The 17461-nt window shown below is 34.9% G+C and overlaps 1 long non-coding RNA gene across 1 annotated transcript; it reads left to right on the plus strand.

Moving 5' to 3' along the window:
• The first annotated feature begins 11643 nt into the window (after window positions 1-11643).
• Window positions 11644-12954, plus strand: LOC118488387. The gene is made up of 3 exons (XR_004884468.1): window positions 11644-11813; window positions 12330-12409; window positions 12881-12954. It is a non-coding gene; the product is annotated as an uncharacterized LOC118488387 (long non-coding RNA).
• The last annotated feature ends 4507 nt before the right edge of the window (window positions 12955-17461 follow it).

The raw sequence follows: 17461 nt of genomic DNA on the forward strand, positions 1-17461 counted from the left end.
GTTTTGTTTTTTTTTTTTTTTTAACGGCCAACAAACTCAATCCCGAGCACTCTCGGGACACCCACTGGACAAACGGAGTATTCTGAGAGTAACCCGAATCCACCACCAATTCCGGGGAAAACCCGGTAACCCACCCGTCCGTAGGCACGACGGTGAAATTACCGGTAAAATCCGTTTGGCTCAAGGATCCAACCCAGGTTACCCTGGGTCTCCTATCATTGCCCACCAATGCCTCACTCTGCACCAAGTGAGAGTCGAACATGCATCTCTCAAGAGAAATGCAAGCCCTCCACCACTTGATCTAGCGATCATTGACACATAACCACTTTGTTAATTATCTTTTTCTTTTACAATTGTAATTATGATTTTACTAAGATTTTAATAATTTTATCTGCGACGTAAAGATTTAATTTTCTTCGCTCTTTACGTAAGAAACTTGAAACAACTACGTTTAAATATTGGTAAATTCACATCATGGATTATTGTTAAGGCCACATGGTGTGGTCTACCAAATCAGACAAAATAGCGTCTTATAGCGTCCCACTCCTATTTTCTAGGCGTCAAGGGGGGGGGGGGGGGGGGGGGACGTTGTGGAGGGAGCTTCCAGTAACAAACGCTAATGGAGTGTGCAGGTAAGACCCAATGATTTCAACCAATCAGGATTTTTCCTCTTTAATTTCCCTTTTTGTATTTTGTTTAATAGCGAGCTTTAAAAGGGCATTATCCAACATCGTGCAAATTAACGATAACGCCCCTCGCTTATGTGATGCATACGTGGCTCTGACATGACACTATAAAACTCTTAAGAGCTTTATACCACACGACTCAGCCTAATAATATTTTTGTAGCTAAATTACTTTTTATCAAATTATATTGAAAAAAAGTATTCATGAATTTTTTTAATATAAATTGAAATATATTGTTTTAGTGGGTGGAGATACAATAGGAAGTTTATTTGGCTAGGAAGGATAGGAAGTGATCTTGACCATCCATTAAGTTAATCAAGGGCTAAGATTAAATCAGAGAAATTGAAAGGAAAAAAAGAGGCGCGTGAGTTTGTTCAAGGGCATTCTAGTCAATCCAAGCCAATAGTTTCTCTCTCCTCCAATTCCCCCCCATTTTTTAAACGTAAATAACTCTTTCATACGACATTATTTTTTTATAAAAAATGCCCCAAAAAAACGAGCGTTTGTTTATCTTTAAAACAAGTATACTATTGCTATATTAAAAAAAAATTAAAACCCAGTTGCGTAAAACACAATAAAAACCCACCAGTTACGTAAAACGCAATGGAAAAAAAACCTAAAAAATGACATTTTTCTAAAACGCAATGCACAAAAAACACAAAGAAATGACTTATTTGTAAAACGCAATGGCCAGAAAACACACAGAAATGTCTTATTTGTAAAACGCAATGGCCAGAAAACACATAAAAATGTGTTTTACCTAAAACGCAAAGCACCAAAAACACAAAGAAATGACTTATTTGTAAAACGCAATCGCCAGAATACACTTAAAATGTCTGTTTCCTAAAACGCAATGGTCAGAATACACTTAAAATGTCTGTTTCCTAAAACGCAATGCACCAAAAACACAAAGAAATGTCTTATATGTAAAACGTAATGGCCAGAAAACACTTAAAAATGACTCATTCTAAAACGCAATTAACTGAAAACACCTAAAAAATGTGTTTTACCTAAAACGCAATGACTAAAAACACTTAAAAATGTGTTTTTTTCTAAAACGCAATAGCCAGAAACCACATAAAACTCTCTTATCTCTTATTGTTGTGAACTGTCTGAATTGTCTACGAATTACTGTCTACGAATTGCTGTGAACTGGCTGCAGCTCAACCCCAGCCAGGGGCTCTGCCCCTTGGACCCCGCCAGGGGCTGCCGCCCCTAGGACCCCGCTACCGGGGGCTGCCGCCCCCGGACCCCCGCAAAGATCGTAAAACGCAATGACTAAATCAAAAACCCAGATCGTGAAAATGAAATTAAAGTGGATCGAAGCCGATTTCTTCATCAATTGACGAAATTTGAATGATAGAAACACTTATCAACGCTCGAATCGAACGAATCGAGTGATTATCTCCAAAATCACCGGAAAAAACGAGTTTTTTTTATGAAATTAAACTGGGTTTTCTTCAAAAAAAGCTGAAGAACACGTTGATCGGGTTCTGAATCATTGATTGGTGATGAAAATCGCACTATAATGTAGTGATTATTGAGATAGAAAGTGAAGAAATAGTTGAAGATGGTGGGTTTTGAAAATGGTGGGTTTTTTAATTTACTGGGTTTTGAAAAAGGAAGAAGAAGGAGTTGGATTGACTAAAATACCCTTTCTCTTTATTTTAAAATTTGTCACATGTCATAATCCTATGGCTTCATATCATTCCTAGCGAAAATTAACTTCCTATTTGATCTTTTCCCTTGTTTAGCTAAATATAAAGTGAAATACATGATATATATATATATATATATATATATATATATTCTAAATATAAAATCAGTTATTTTTTTCACTAAATTCATTTTTATGAATAAGAAATAAATGGTTATAAGGTAACAGGGTATTGTTCTTTTTTGAAGTTGGTTTGAGTTTGTTTGATAGAACTTTGACTTGCCATATAACCGAAATCTATTTGATACGTGATAAATATCTCTACAGATTTAGTTAATGAATATGACACATACCCAATCATTCTGTTTATGTTGGTAAACATCGACCTTTTCAATAGCTTTTCACATGAGAGATTAGTGGTTCAATTTTTAGTGTTATTAACAAATATCAATTTTCAATCAAGTTTTTGGTGGGTCGTGGTTTATTTTTGATTGATCACTTGATGAATACTACAAGAACCTAATCATTCTTGTTAAACGAATTATTCCTGGTACTTCATTTAGTCATCTTACTGGTATACTCTAAAATCTTTTTCGGACACCCTTTTCACTCTATTTCTTTGTATATTCAGTCTTTCAAAAAAAATATTATTTTTTAACCCATATGGTTTAACAAAAATCATCACTTCAGTCCTAAATTTATTTTTCTTTTTGGTCCGTGGAACATTGTATTTGACAATTTTTTTTGTTTGCTTCCTTTCCCACTCTCTCTCTCTCTCTCTCTCTCTCTCTGTATATGTAATGTATATATAAGGAGTTATGTTTATTATTTATTTAACCCATGTGGTTTAACAAAAATCATCGCTTCAATACTAAAGGTTTTTTTTTTGTTTCTTGTCCGTAGACCGTTGTGTTTACACATTTTTTGTTCCTTTTCCCACTCTATCTCTCTATATATAAGAAGATATGTTTATTATTTTTTTACTCATTTGGTTTAACAAAAATCATCACTTTAATCTAAAAGTTTTTTTATCCATGGAACATTGTGGTTTACAATACTTTTTTTTCCTTTTTGTCCATGGGAGATTGTGGTTTATAATTAAAAATTATTTTTTTGTGTTATTTTAGTTGAACTCACTTACACCATTAGAAAGTTTTGTTTATCTTAAATTTAAAGCTAATTCAGCTTAGGTACAATCTATAAACACAAAGGGTGGTAAATATTTTTTTAGTATATTTGTTTAAATAAAAAGTACAGTTAAAACCTAGCTCTTTTACCTCTATTATTCTCTCACACCTCTTAGCTCTTTGTATTCTTTCACACTATATAGTAGAATACAGTAAAAATTCTATAAAATAATATTTGATAAATAAATAACCTCGATAAAATTAATAATTTGTCAAGTCTTGGGACTAGTATAAATTTGGAACCCAATCTATAAAGTAATAAGACAATATTTTTTTTTTTTGAAATCCCAATGTACATATATCGGTCCCAACGAAACAATAAATTAACAATTACTAAAGTATTTTACAAATTCTAAGATTGTCCAGTAAAAAATAAATCTATAGACACTTGTTTTTTTTTTGTTGAATTTCAAATCTATATTGAGTTCATATTTAAATCTCCTCATTGCACAGTTGGGGCATTGCTAGACATGGAAAAGATACGTGCATTGAAACTTGTTTTTATAATTTATTTTTTGATACTATGAACTAACTTTTTATATTAAATGAATATTGAATTTTAATAATGCCAACTATTCGGCGTTGGCTGCCAACAGTCTCAACTTAAAAATAATCACTGGCAGTCCCAACTATTAACATATTGGCATCCAATGGACCCTGACTAACAGAACCCTGACGCCGTTAGTCTCCGGTCACCCGAAAAACATTTTTGGCCGGAAAACTCAACCTTTTAGTCCGAAACCTCTTTGTAACCTTACTACAGACCTTTAGAACCTTTTTCTAGTAAAAGTTCAAAACTCATTTTTCGCCGAAAAACTTCTTTTTCCCTGGAAAAATTTCACTTTTTGGCTGGAAAACTCAACATTTTCGTACCAAACCTCTTTGTAACCTTAGATAGGACCTTTAGGAACCTTTTCCTGGAAAAAACGTTTTTCCGGCGACCGGAGACTAACGGCGTTAGGAATCTGTTAGTCAGGTTCCATTGGAGGCCAATATGTTAATAGTTGGGACTGCCAGTGGTAATTATTTAAGTTAAGACTGTTGACGGCCAACGACGAACAGTTGAGATTATTAAAATCCAATATCCCTATATTAAAAAACAAAGAACTTAATAAATTCAACTAATTTGTGAATATACATTGGATCTGGAAATTTAAATACGTAAAACCTCTTTAAACTAATAATGTCACACCCCCAAAATCCACCATGCGGAGTACCACCGCTTGGAGGCGTGACGTGACCAGGATCGAGACATCAATCATACTGAACAATGTATTTAAGTAAATCAAGCCAACCACAATACGATTGGTGACCAAAAGCTAGTTAACCAAGTTTTAATTTAGACAGCGGAAGCATAAACATAAAGTTCAAAACATAAGTTCGCAGTTCATAAGTTTAAAGTCCGACACATAGGTTTAATAAGTTCATAATGATTTAAATATTAAACACTGGACATAACTGTCCGCACACCACAACGACTCCATCCTCGTGCAAGCTCCAAGCAGTTAGCGACCTGTAAGGCATGTAACAACGAGTCAACAACAAAGTTGAGTGAGTTTACGTTTGGTTGTTTAGTTTGTAAGTTGTTTTCCGAAAACGTGGTTTGTCTTTCGTTGGCGTAATTGTCGTGTGGGTTACCCCTTAGTTGAAAGAAGGTTTTAACCAGTTCATTCTTTATTACCCATACCCTGTTCATGATTAGTGGGGGCTTCCCATGTGAACTACTAGACTGTACCATATCGACTACTACGCAAGTAAGTTGTGCCCTACATCCGTGTCTATCATCACCGATGGTTTGCCATAGTCCATTAGTACATGCCCGTCCGACTGGCACGGTGTGAGGTTTGTTAAACCTAATAGCGCTATTAACTAATGACCCGCTCGCCATTGGCCTCGGCGATTAAGTCGATATTAAACGAGGGACATATGATAGAGTTTTGTCTAGTAAGTTTTAAGGTTGTTGTCCTACCCAAGGAGGACGAACGTACGTAGTTCTACCCAAGGAGAATACGCAGGAATAATATTGGCATCCTACCCAAGGAGGATGGCCGTACATATCCTACCCAATGAGGATATGTAGATTCAGTTTTAAATTCTTTAACCCATTCCCAAACCACCGGGAATCTCATGCCTTAGAAAGTGTGTGAACTCATCTTGGTTTGCTCGGTTAGATTCTCAAATATAGCTAACAGTCAAGGTCGGTCAATCACGTCCTAATATGATTACCAGTTAGTCATTTAGTGGTTTTCAAATAGAGCACAAAGTTCCTACACGTATCTATCACATAACATGCATCACTTTAATGGTTTATGCCCATATAAGCCTCCCATCAATTCCCCACTCATAAACAAACATACGACATTGCACGTAACACTTTTATTAACACATAACATGTTAGATCATTCACAGATAGCATACTCGACATTTAGACGCGCAAATTACAACTTATGTCGTTTCAGCTTAAATATTCAAAAGCGGGCTGTTTTCGGGGATTTTAATAAAATAGTTAACTTGTTCCAAAAATTCCCAAATTTTTACAGAAAGCCTTAAACGATCCAAATATTATTGTGTAGAATTCTCGGGATCCAATTCATCACCAATATCTTGTAAAAATTCATTTTCCGGACTGCAGTCAGATTTATCTTTTTCTGACTGCAGTCTACGGAATAATTCATTAAAAATTCATTGTAAGTCGGATTGACGAAATTCCAGTGGGACAATTAGTACGACATCAGTGTCCATCTACTGTACAGATTTCATAGGCTGATTCGACACAGAACTCAAGTTATGACTGAATACATATCGCCCATTTTCTGCAGTAAAAATGCAGCTCTAGCTGCTGTTACGAAATGACACTTTAAAAATAGTAAACGGAGTCCAAAAATTATGATTCCGGTGCCATTAGAACCGTATTTCCTAATATCACATTTTAGACTTAAAATATCAGTTTTTCGTTGAGTTTATGACATGATTACAGCCAACTGAAGTTGGCTGTAAAGCTTGGACAGATTCTGTTTTCAGTCTTTAACTTCCTAGTTCGTGTTCGATTGATTCCGTTAGCATGTTTTAGTGATTATAACAACATCAAACATCAATATTAACCAGAAAAACATCAGATAATCAACCAAGAATCATAACAACACAAGATGTACATGATTTACACACATAATTTCTCTTTATCCACACTTTAACACATTAGATTCAAGACTTGTTCATGAGCTTTAAGGTTTCTTAACTTTTTATCATTCTAACGTCTATTAACCACTTAAATAACATAAAGAATGAACGGATCTAAGTTCTTACCACTAGCTCAAGGCTAGGGAAGTTCGAGTGTAGAAAAGTGATGGTTAATAGCGAATGGAGAAGGTCCTTCCACTTCCGAGAGCACTGAGCTTCGTTGTTGGGCCTCTTACACCTTTGTATGTATGAGAAATGATTGAACAAGAGCTTGATGATGGTGGTAGTATGGTGGAAGATGGCTGCCGAACTCAAGGAGGAGAGAAGAAGAGAAGTTTTGAAAGTGTGTTGTGTTGAGAATGGTGGTTATGTTCTAAAGGCTAGTGCTTATATCCTCCAACACAATTTAGTCCCATGGATAATATGTTCCTTAGAGTACATACATATCCTAATTAAAAATCAAAGAAATCCCACCATTTAGGCATGTGGTCGATTAGGCTAGGAGGGGGGTGTCTAGTTGGGTTTCAACTAATTGGTTAAGGGTCTTGGTTAGAATTCAAGAGTTTAGTTGGTGATTATATGTGTGGTGTAATATATAGTGTGTTAGGGTGTTCGGGGACCCTAACTAGCTTAGAAAAATAAAAACAATGTATTTGACAATATTTTTGTGTTCCGGGTAAAGTCCGGTTGTTCGGTTCGGTGTTGTTTCGTTAAAGTGCTTAATTAATCCGTACCGTGTCATATATATATATATATATATATATATATATATATTTGTAACGTTTTTAATTTTGAACATTCTGGAAATCACACAGGACTTTTTAGTAACTTTTCTGTACATTACTAGTAGGTTAACAAGTACATGTAAGTATAACACAGTAATCAGATAGCAGTTAAGTAATTCCACACAGTCGTCAAGCACTTTAATTATCATTAATAAATTGTACGGAATACATGTGAATTTGAGGGTTGTCACAAATAAATTATTAATTATTGATATAATAATATCTCGCTAAATCGACCAGTCCTAACATCTATACTATATTATAAAGCATGAGTGAGAGGTATTTTAAAATACCCAAAAAAATAAGAACTTTCCCTCTCTTTATTTATAGAAAGACCCCTAAAACGATAGTAGTTTGGTCTTTTAAACACTATTTATTCTTTAGCCCCTAATCTTATTACATTTAAATCCCTGAGGTTTTAACAAAATTATAGATAATTAAGTACAATACCCCTCCACAACAAACTTATAATTTTTTTACGTATTCTTAACATATCTTGTAAACTGTACAGTTTAAAAAAAATCCAAAGATAGCATGACGACCTACATATTTTTGTCAACGTTTCGGTAGTTGTCTTATTCAATATCGACGCACAAATTAAAAGGTACAAGTCGATAATGTTTTAATGTACAAGTGATTAAAGAAGAAAATAACAACTAATATTTTCAAAATAAATAACGTTAAAATCTTTTACGTACAAAATAAAGATAATATTACTTTTATAAGGTCAGTTTTGTTATATCGCAACAATGAATAACTATTTTCTTTTATTTACTTTTATGTGAATGTTAACTTATTTGATTTTTCGGATTCACTTGCATAATGAACATGCCAACTTAAATAACCGAGTTGTCGAACAAGCTTCTAAGGTATTGATTTTGCTAATTTTTAAGTATTATTTTTGCGTATATCTTTTATATTAACATGTTCGTTATGTTATTATATATGTGTTTCATTGTAGGGTGATGGTGATAAAAATGTTGATATTATTTCTTATGGTGCAATGTTTAGTCCATAAAAGTCTAATCTTCAATGTGAATTTAGTGAAGATATAATTTTAAGGTGTATTTAATCTTTTTTTAACTTTTGTATTCATTTTTTGTCCTTCTTAAGGATCGGAAGTTTGAGACTCAAAGAAAGAGATTCAAGAGACTCTCTGAATGGAAATGGAGTGATGTTATTAATTTAGACGATTATGAGGACAATGACAAAGAAGAGGAATGAGAAGATACTGTTGATTCAAGCACAAACCAGAAAACTCGAACAAAAATATATCGAGTGTCAATTTAGAAGTGGTATAAATTTTATGCAGTCTAATATGAGACCTATCAAGTGTTTGTATGTTTTTTTTTTCATTTTCAGTTGTTATGTTTGATCTAAACGTATGAATAAAGTTTCTTTTATATTTGAATTTATTTTTTATGTTAATATAATGCAGTTATTGACCATATTAATACATTTCAAAATAAAGTTAGTATCCTAAATTTACAAGTCAACTGAACTTATATAAGTTAATATCCTAAATTGGTAATAAATAGATATTACATTTAGATATATAGTCAAGCTGAAATAATAAAAATTTGCAGTTATTCTTGGAAATTAATCTAATAATTTGTATTTCTCAATTAAAAAAAATAAAGTAATAAACTTTAAAGCTAAACTAAAACACTAAACTAACTATGATATAAAGTTAATAAAGATATAAACTCCTAACATCCTGTTTTTTTATAAAAATTGTTTTTAAAATTTTAAAAAAATCTAAATCTTTTATATATATATATATATATATATATATATATATATATATATATAAACGAGATTTAACAATTAAAGTTAAAGGTCTAAAACATATTTACGAGTCAACTACTATTTTTTTTTTATAAAAACAAAAATTTTAAACTTAAAGTTTATTGGATGAGTATCATATGGATATTTAAAAAAAAAGTTATGAACTTTAGAGAATTAAATTATAAACTTTATCATTTAACCAAGAAAATAAACTTACTTTATAACTATAACAACTTATTATTTATTTTTTGTCATTTGATTATTAATTTGTATTAAAAACGAAACTTTACATGTGTAAAACATTTTTTACTTTATTTATAAACAAAATATTTTGTAACAACACTACTAAAAAACTGTCTTGTTTCCGACCAAGGTTTTTGTCGGAAAACTGTCGGAAAACGGCGTTTTTCGACCAATTTCCGACAGAAATACGTTTGTCGGAAAAAACCCTTGTAGGAAAATATTTCCGACAAGTATCCGACTAAATTGGCGACAAATTTCCGACAAAAAAAGAAGTTACTATTTCCGACAAAGTCCCGACCACAATTATCCTTCAACTTTCCGACCGCTGTTTTCCTACTATTTTCCGACCAAAAGGTTCCTACAGCTTTCAAACCACCGTGTACCTACTATTTTCCGACCACCATTTTCCTACTATTTTCCGACCAAAAGGTTCCTACAGCTTTCCGACCACCGTGAACCCATGCATGGCATGGAGGAACAACCTTTGGCAGGTCGGACACTGGAGAGCTGAAGGAAGAGAATTTTCAAGTTGAACCCATGCAGGGCATAGAGGAACAACCTTTGGCAGGTCGGACGATATCCGCTACTTCATGGAACGAATGTGGATCCCTCTATACGGCAACTGTACGAAACTTGTATTAAGCAAGCACCCCAGCATCGTTATTCTAGTCGTCTAGATTCTTGATAAGGGATATTAGGATCTATGAGTTTTGCACTGGTGACCGGGCATGAAGGCCCACCTAGCTATGTATGTGAATGATGTTGGATTTGTGGGAAAGTCAAGGGGAAGAATCAGTAACCAGAAACACACGTATGGAAATGAGAACAGACCGTCATGGATTCTGTCACTAGTCTACTTACAACTCGAAACGGAAATAATATCACCTGGGTGATCGTTGATTGTCTCACGTTACTAGCACACTTTCTTTCAATCAAGGAAACTGACAAGTCTTCACAGCTGTGAATATTCCTCTGAGAAAGGCGGCTTTTAGGCACGAGGTGCCAGCTCCTGTTGCCTTTGATTTTGAACTATACCTGGTTTATAACCGGCAATACACAACACCCTTGGATCACGTCTAGGCATGAGCGTTGTTTATCACGGTAGGACAACCGGACCGAGTACCGAACCATCCTGACACATGAAGACATGCCGCGAGCATGTGCGTGATTGACTTTCGTAAACATTTGGAAGGACACTTCATCTTTGGGTGAGTTCTAATGCAGCCGTCACCGTTCTACTATGCATACAGCTCCGTTTGAGGCATTACATGGATGATAACGCCAACCTTCTTTGTTGGGCTAAGGAGGGTGACAACCTAATCTGTAACCCCGTCAAAATCGACCCGTCTTAAAATACGGATCCTAAACTTTAAACCTCGGAAATCATCGCGAAATAAATAAATCATTGAAGGATATCGTTAATTTAATCCGTTTATAATAAAAATGGTTATTTATTTCGTTTTATTTAACTAATTACAATTAGTAAATCTTATAATCTAAAAGTTTTATTCTTTTATAAAAATAATAATCCAGTTAGTCTCGTTAGATTTCAAGTTAGATTGAGGTTATGTAAGTAACCTAGTTAGTTAAAACTAGTTAGTCCCGTTAACATAAGTTAAGGGGCTAAGTTGTAACATTTTAAAACTTTTAACTAGTTAGATTTAAATTAATATATGTTTTTTATTTTAAATTTAAATTAGTTATCATAGTTAGAAACTCAGTTAGCACAGTTAGTTCAGTTAATGAAACTTCAAGGACTAAACTGCAATTAATGAAACTTAAAAAGAATGAAAAACAGCAAAAAGGGCATCCGCCCGGATTTGAACTCGGATCACTCGATTCACACACACGCGTACTAACCAACCGGGCTACCGTCGTCGCTGTAAACTTTCCTCATTTATTAAATTATATACGCGAATTAGTAGGGTTCATTTAAACTAAGTTTGCCGCCCAAGAAAAACGAGAAACAGCAACAACTTTCCTTTTTTCTTTAATTCGCTGATTGTTCGGGATTTGATACGAACGCGTTTCCCTTTTTACAAATTAATCAAAGATCGTTTCAAGTTTAAGATATTTGCAAAGACCCTATATAAACCGAACCTCATCACTGCTTTACCCGTACACACCTTCACAACACGTCTCGAACATCTTACACTTCGTCGGAGAACACGAAACGACTCGCCGGAAGAACTTGAAGCTCGCCGGAGCAAGAGGGATCGCCAGAAAATACATAACCGTGTCGGAGAAGACGACCGGAGTCACGACGGAACTTGCGAATCATTGCGTTTCGGTATACACTTTCTTATCATTCCCGGTTTATATTTTTCTTGTTCCGTTTGTCCTTTTCTTTCATTTAACCTTTTGATGAACACTTCTCTATATATGTCATGACATATACCAGTTGATGTTCGGATCTATTCTCAACTGTGTATCAATCAAAAGTATATACATATGACAGTTAAGTATTGAAACATCGAAGTTGAACTGCTGTCGATGTTTTTTATTTAAAACAATAGATATAATTAATACTTTTTAAATGTTATCATGTTTTTTTTTTTAAATCATTCGGTCATAATTAAAAAAAGGCTTAACGTTTCAAAACATTCTGATCATATTAACAAAGTGTAAATCTTATCAAATCAGTTAAGGATTAAACTCATCTTTTTATAATAAAAAGAATATATATATATATATTAAAAAGAGAATTTGTTTTTAAAGTTTAATAATTAACATTGAGTTATATCGTAAACCATAAATATTAGGGTTATATTAACCTACAACTTTTAACAAGATTATTATCATTTAGGATAATCGTATCCCGTTCGATCTCTTGGATTTCTCCATCTTTACTCGTGCGTCATCACAAGAAAATGCAACGCAACTAAGGTGAGTATACTCGATCCCATTTTCGTTTTAAACACTTTGGGTGCGACATGTATTCCATATTTAAATTACACAACACTTGAAACTTGTTATATTCACACTCTATCCACATTTAAACACGAAACATTTTGCTGCTTGTTAATCTCATATGCTATGCAAGTTGAACGTATTTGAACAAGTTGATCGTATTGAACAAGTTGATCGTATTGAACAAGTTGATCGTATTGAACAAGTTGATCGTATTGAACAAGTTGATCGTATATAACAAGTTGATCGTATCTAACAAGTTGATCGTATTGAACAAGTTGAACGTGTTAACCTCCCGCTAGTCTATTGGGAAAGGCAAAGTAGTAACTTGGATCATGTTATTCATGTTGGATATGAGCACTTAAACTTTCTATTCTACTTTATGCTATGTCTTAAACTTGTATACTCGCCAACTTTTTGTTGATGTTATTTTAATACATGTTGCAGGTTGATAGACGAAGTGATCAAGAAAACAAGCTAGGATGAACCTATAAACCCATCTAGAATAAACAATGTTTTGAACTATTTTTGGTACAATGTTTGAATCTTGTATGACATTTTAGCATTTATGAAATTTGATTTAATCTATATTGTCACAATTAATGTTATGATGTTTTTGAGCGATTTGTTCGTCTCATCCCGATTTTTCCGCCATCGGTTGGGGTGTGACATAATCGCAGATACAGGATTTGTACTCGACGAAAGGGCTTTTTTTCGTCGCAAGGGCTTCCCGACGAAAGATAGGACTTTCGCCGTAGTGGGCTTCGGCCCATGAATTGTTTGTCGGCCCAGTTTTTCCCCTAAGCCTAACCGATCCCAGCCAAGCTCCCTCTTGTTTTGTATGCGTGAATGAATGGTAAGGGACACACAACCTCTTTGCAAAATATGTTACAAACCCTAGACCCTCACCAAACAAGTAGCGGCAGCCTCTTTCCCCTCGGAACTCTTCACCGGGCCGCACCATCATCATCTTTCTCATCCTAACACTCGTGTACACAAACTCTCGGTTAGTATACTGGTTTCGATTTGTGCTTTCTATTCGACTTCAGCCGTGTGTTTATTTGTAAATACATGAAAAATGTTATGATATATAGGATTGTTTATTGAGGTGTGCTAGTTGGAATAATCATGCAGACCGGTGTGAATTAGAAGCGGTCCGATGATCTGATGTGACGATGATTATGTGATAGTTGTAGTTAATGATTGAAAGATGATTAGGGTTGCATGTGGGTAAACAATATTCGTAGATGTGATTGGATATGATCAATTATTATTATAAGTGAATCCGCATGTATTAAATCAGATTAGAATGAGTGCATGAATTAGAATTGTATGGTGTTGAATTGGGTGGAATGAGCCTACTGTTCGATTATGATTGGTTGTATTATGAATGGTGAGGAAATTACTAGATATTGGGTAGGTGCTTGAACTTTGAAATATGTAATTGTTTAATCGATCATGGGCATGTGTGTGTATTGTGATATTCTTGGAACTATATGATCATGGTTGAGGTTAATTATTAGTAAGGCATGTGTTGATACCATTTTCATAATAATTCATGCTTGACAAGAATATACTGTTGCATTAATTTGAATGATCTCGGCCATGTACTTTTGTGATTGGTTAAATTGCATGAATAATTGTGGTTTTCATGTAACTTAAGATTATTGCTAGATCAGTCTGTGGACATTAGGTAGGCATGTTAATACCATATGGTGATGGAGGAACTAAGGATGCCCTACGATTTCTGTAGACTTGAATAGTTAATGGGTTTGGTTATAAATGTGTGTTAAACCAACTTGAATGGTTTAATATCTAAGTATTAATTGGAAAATTGTTACTGATTGAAATAAAAACCCATGATGAAATATGCAATTAAGGTTGCAAGGAAGGAAACAATTATGAGATTGGGGTGGGGCCCTATAGTCTTGGACGGTTACACGTTGACCAGAATGTGACTTGAGGACACACCATGGCCATAAAGAAAATAATATGTTCATATGTATATATACAATTTATGAAGAAAAATTAATTATGTATGCACCGCAAACAACCTAATACACTAACAGTGGGCCTAGGATTCCTTGGGTCGCACACTTCATGGCTGGACCAGTCGCACACTACTGCACCGTGCATTATTATTGGCCCGCACGATAAGAGTAAATTGTATAATGTAAGCACACCTTTGTTTGGGCCGCACCTCATGTTTGGGCTGTGTATTAAATCTGGGCCGAGACGAATTACGGATCACACGCATTAGGATTAATCACACACCTTTATGAATTTTGAGTTAACTATTCAGCGTGTTGTGAAACACAAATAGTGATGAGAACATGGTTATGACTCGAATACATGCTACATGTCATTATGGGTTGTTGTACTACACGATGTCTTGTATGTTTTGCATACTGGTGAATGTTTACTTGTATTTTGTGCACTATCTGATGAATACATGCGGAATGATAAGTGTTGGATTTGTATGCAAACTGACTATTATGTGCAATATCATAGGGTTTGGTTGACCACTTTTGTTAAATGGGTAAATTATTCTACCGAGCAAATCAAAGGTGAGTTCATTACTTTTGAGCATGCGTCCGGGTGGTTTGGGACAGTCAATGGTATCCCGGGGAGGGATAAATCTTTTAGGTAAAACTGGGATGTTGGATAATGTTCTCACTCTCTATCTCTTAAGTCCCATCTTTTGCAATCGTGGGTGGTAGCGGGGTATTACTTGGTAGCGCTACTTAGGTTTGGCACCCTCACCCCGTTCCTGAGGGAGGACGGGTGTGAACTAATGACCCAGTGCTTTGATAGGAGCACTGGGGAATGGGCAAAACATACATCAGGAGCCGTCTTGTTCAGTATCGAGATATTATCTACATTACTTTCGGATTTAAATTCAAGGGATTAACTAAACACTTGGTAACCAACGTTTTCGTAAAACTATGAACTCACCAGCCTTGTCCGATACTGTTGCATGCTCACAGGTTGATTGATGTCTTGGATTGGGGACTTGCTGTCTGGAGTGGCTGGAGTGGTCATAGGTCGATCTGATTTGGATACACGTGATGGGTTCACTGATTTCATACATTTGTTTTGAGAATATTTAAACTATGGTTTCGTTAATGCTTCCGCTGAACATGTTGGGTTTTGTTTAAACACATGATTGAGACTTTTTGTTAACAAATGTGGATTTCATTTACAAACCGGTACAGGTTCAACGTTATTGGTGGCTTGTTGTTGGTACGTCACACGCCTAGTAGGGGTATTCCCTAGGTGGTATTTTGGGGGTGTGACATTAGGGATGGCAAAAAAACCCAAGCCCGATGGATATACCCGAAACCCGAAACATACGGGTCGGGTATACCCGAAGCCCAATGGGTATGGGCCGGGTACGGGCTTAAAATAGAAAAAATTCGGGTATGGGTATGGGTACGGGTATGGGATTTAGTGATACCCGCCCGATACCCGACCCATTTACCCGAATAATACCCGAATTATAGATTTTCATATATATAAACTTAGTAAACGTACTTATTACCTCCTCTATAGTCATATGTGGCTATTTATTTGGCAAGTGTTTAGTTAACATATAACTTATTTTTAAGCATTTATATTGGATATGGAAGCTATCACCCTTTATTATGTGGATGTTTTATGCAAATAGGTGGTCCCGATACAATTATTTAATTAAGTAATCGTTTTAATTTAGTTTAGTATATGTGGTCTGGTTATGATATGTAAGTTATTAGTCATATTTTCATTTATTATAGTCATTAAAATAGTAAATTATATAAACATCAAAGTAAAAAATGCATATTTGTCCTAACATGTATTTTTAAGAAATTAACGGGTATACCCGATATATGTAAGTTATTAGTCATATTTTCATTTATTATAGTCATTAAAATAGTAAATTATATAAACATCAAAGTAAAAAATGCATATTTGTCCTAACATGTATTTTTAAGAAATTAACGGGTATACCCGATACCCGCGGGTATGCCCGATACCCGCGGGTATGCCCGATACCCGCGGGTATGCCCGATATCCGCGGGTATGCCCGATACCCGCGGGTATGCCCGATACCCAACGGGTAATTACGCGAAAAATACCCGACGGGTAATGGGCCAGGTATGGGCCAAAGAATTACAACCGGGTACGGGCCTGGGATTACCAATACCCGGCCCATTGCCATTCCTAAATTCGTGACATGGACCCTGTGGTTTATAGTTAGTTTCACCTTTGGGTACTAACGTTTTTAACAGGTTTGAGGTTTGTGATTATCAGTTTGTATCAAGTTTGGGTATTAACACTAACTTCTGTTAATTATTCTGTTAAATTTGAGTGGAATGACTAAAATACCCTTTTTAACTACAGGGACCATTTTTGTAATTACTCTAAATTAAGAGTATAAACCCCATCCCAGCCCAGTCCCCCTCACATCTGCACCACCATCCCCACGACTGCCCCCACCTAGTCGGAATCCTACAAGAGAATATTAATTGGAATTGGACTTAAATAGTTGGAACTTAACCGAACTTTTGTAATGTAGCAATTAACCGGGCAGGGGTCAAAACAAAAATAGAATTAACAAAGAAATAGCAGCAGTCCAGGAAAGCATTTAAAAAAATACAGCAGTTGCGGATCACATAACAGTTTTTGCAGACGGCAGTTTTGGAGAGTGCTCGATGAGGGGAGCAACTAACAGTTTAGTCGGGATAAAATGGGTTTTAGATTGATATGGGGTGGAGATAATGCTTATCGCTAGAGAGAATGAACCATATCCTTTAGATTGATATGGGATTCACACATAGAGCAAAAAAAATATTATGCATTCAAAATTAATAAATACTTTGTCAATAGTTCAAACGGAATACCAAAACATGAATACCAAAATTCAAAACCAATAAAGTTGAAAACCCATACGCCAAATGTTCAAAATTACCAATCGATGACACATGTGTATCAAACATATGCATATTTAACTTCCAATCATTTGTTTCACTACATCAAGCTCATCGTATT

The sequence above is a fragment of the Helianthus annuus genome, chromosome 16, assembly GCF_002127325.2.
Source record: "Helianthus annuus cultivar XRQ/B chromosome 16, HanXRQr2.0-SUNRISE, whole genome shotgun sequence".
NCBI lineage: Eukaryota > Viridiplantae > Streptophyta > Magnoliopsida > Asterales > Asteraceae > Helianthus > Helianthus annuus.